The sequence below is a fragment of the Pinus tabuliformis genome, chromosome 5_2, assembly GCF_031772625.1.
Source record: "Pinus tabuliformis cultivar Carrire ecotype Pingquan chromosome 5_2, CPIR1, whole genome shotgun sequence".
In the NCBI taxonomy this organism is placed as follows: domain Eukaryota; kingdom Viridiplantae; phylum Streptophyta; class Pinopsida; order Pinales; family Pinaceae; genus Pinus; species Pinus tabuliformis.
Genome location: NC_142306.1, coordinates 607096515 through 607099710, shown reverse-complemented (window position 1 = coordinate 607099710; position 3196 = coordinate 607096515).

Sequence of the window (3196 nt, the reverse complement as noted above, 5' to 3'; positions counted from 1 at the left end):
GAGTTCCTCCTGGATATAAAAAACTCTTGCCGAGTCCTTCGTTAGTTGAGAATCCAGTTGGCCCGCTCAAGTGGTTGGCTGAAGCGCCTGTCATTGAAGATGAACCAGCTGAATCCATGCCCGACGAAAGTCAAAAGGTCGAGGCGGCAATCGACCCGGTCTTGTCTTCAGAAGTTTTATCTTCGAATGATACAGTCACTGAAGAGGATAAGGATGACACCATCCAAATTCTCTTCATCAACACAGACTCCGATGAACACGGGGGCAATACACCCATTCCTTTATCGCAGGAAGGAAGTTCGTCAGAGCCATACCCGGCCGTGTACTCGGTCCCACCACCAAGCAACCTAGTTGTATCCTTCAACTGGAACCAACTAGGCAGACCCCGTTTGCCAGCCAGCATACCATTCCGAATTATCGTTCAAATATATAGAATGGTCATGGCTGGTACCATCATTGATGAGGGGGCTTCTGTGAGTATCCTTTCCTCTATTGCTTGGAAAGCGCTTGGTTCGCCATCGCTTTTGCCTGAAATGAGAAATCTGACAGGCTTTGATAAAGGAACCAATCGACCTTTAGGGATCCTCCCCAATGTGCCCATAACATTGAAAGGGAAGACCGTTCAAATGAACGTGATGGTCGTTCAAGGACCCTTGGATTATAACCTACTCCTTGGACGAGACTATATTTATTGCATGGGAGCCATCGTCTCCTCACTCTTTAGAGTAATGTGTTTTCCGCACGAAGGAAGAGTGGTCAAGCTCGTGGACCAGCTTTCATTTCCCGGATCACGCATCGCAAATAGTCATATACCATCCCTAAATGGTCTCTTCACGCAAGAAATGTCTCAAGTCCCAGTCCGTCCTCCCGATGAGCGCGAGTAATCCGGAAGGATATGACTGAAACCCAGGGGGCATGCGTCCTGGTCTGCTATGGCAGGAAAACTTCGGGTATAGGGTGGGTTTCCGCAGGAGAATATGACTAGTCCGTACCCCGTCCATGATTGGAAGAGGGGTTGTTCTAGAATACGATTCTCTTGTCAAATTTATGTGAGTGGCGCTCGTTGTTGCTCACCTTTGTTTATCTCAGTAAACATCGCCGAGGAAGTGTTTTATTTGCACTGCGAATAGAGCAATCTTTGGTAACCTGTAAGAGGTAGGCCTCTCCCGGTTAAACAAATGTTTTTCCTGCAAATTGAGGGGTAACCTTGAAACTCTATCTTATACCTGGGGGCATGCAAACCTTTTGGAGTGCAAGAAAAGGGCGACTATTTATTTTTTAAATTTTTAGGTCCTCCCTTTAAACCCGTAGGCTAACCCTTTAAACTCGTAGGATTAGTCGTCACCTCACTTGCATAAAGAAAGGATGTGGGGCAAAAATCTAAAAGTTTCCGTTTTATATGAGACATTCTTATCATATGACTGGATTAATCGAGCAGTTTTAGCTCATAGTTCAAGCTCGTTAAAAAATAAACATAATATCGAGCAGTTTTAGCGCATAGTTCATGCTCGTTAAAAAATAAACATAAGATCGAGCAAATGTTTCAACCCGTGTTTAAGCTCGTTAAAAAAATGAAATATACTCCGGTAAATAACCACTGTGAATGTAACGTTATCAGCCATTAAAGCCTTGGTCGTGTTTGCACCGTCACCTCCACTTTTCCATTGGCCGATCATTCACCTCCATTTGATTGTTTACCCATTTTGAGGAACAGCTGCGAAGAGTGATTTCACTAGCCATCCTTGTGACACTGCCGTGATTGGAGAATTCCAAACCTTACCTGGAATCAGCTGCTACCCCTTGTATCACTCGTTCCTCAAAAGACGAGTCTTCTTTAAGCTCTTTTCATCTGACTCGTAAAATATGAAAAGATTGCCGAGTTTTGGCCTTCCAGCTCGTTAAAGCGACCGGAAGTGCTATCCCTCATCTAGATTTTAATCTTTTTGGACCCGAGGGATTATTGCACAAAAAGATCGAGCGCTTGTATTGTTCGGCTCGTTAAAACTATCTAAAATTCATCCCTTCTGTATTGTTTTATACTTTTTCGGACTTAAGGGATTAGATGACGAAAAAGGACTTCCGGAGTTACCTTTACGTTCCTTTTCAGACTCTCTAAAAATGAAAAGGACCGAGTTATCTTTGTCGTTAAACTCGTTAAAAACATTAATAGCGACAAACTTGTCTTTAGACGAGAACGAGTTTCATTATCGCTAGGCTCGTTAAAACATAGCGATGGGTTTGCCCGAAGGGAAAATTATAGAACAAGCATATGTTATCCTCCTCAAGCTTGACAAAAATAAAGAGGTACCGGTCAGCAATGACTGGGGAAAAATTGGGAAGAAACTCAAAGAATCTTTATTGGTAGCAAGTCGCTCTTGAACATGACACTTCCACTCCGTGCCTGAGTCGGGTTGGGTTGTTTCATTCACCGGTCACATCACCATGGTCTCGCCATACCATCCACTTTTGGGGTAAATGCTACCAATCCATCACACAAGTGTCACCGACATGTTCAAGAGAAGTCATCCAGAGAAGTCACCCGTGTCCCATCCACTACCATACATTATACTTCATTCTTTCTTGACCGCCACCCTGAACCATATATCATCAGATCGTTTTCACCTCCATCAAAATCATTTGCTCCATTCCGTGTCATTGATGTGGGATTCATTAAGGCCCTCCCTTGACGGATCACTTCTTGTCGACATCAGCTCATTATCCAAGAAGTTGATCTAGGAACACCCCTTCAGTACTTTGAAGCTTGCATGCCTCAATGGCAAGTTTCTCACTTCCGGCGACAGGTATACATCAATGACCTTCGACCGAAAGATTTTGCATGGTGTTCGACGCCAAGTCCTTTATTCACACCACGTGAATTGTACTGCAGTACCTTGAGGGTCATTATCATTATCTGTGATTCCTCTCGCGCTTGTTAACAGTTTACATCATTGGCTGGTAATCAAGCGATGTCTTTCCATGTTCGACTTCAAAACATTTCTCACATGGATCGACTTGTACTTCGAGTGAAGATCGGATGAGATTGAAGACCCCGGATCTATTTTCATCCATCCGAGCTGCGATATATATTCAAGAAAAATAAAAACATTGACATGTACAGCATTGCAACACAGATAATCATCCTACCAAAAGGATGATGACTTCATCAGAATCATCAGTCTACCATCAGACGATTGTC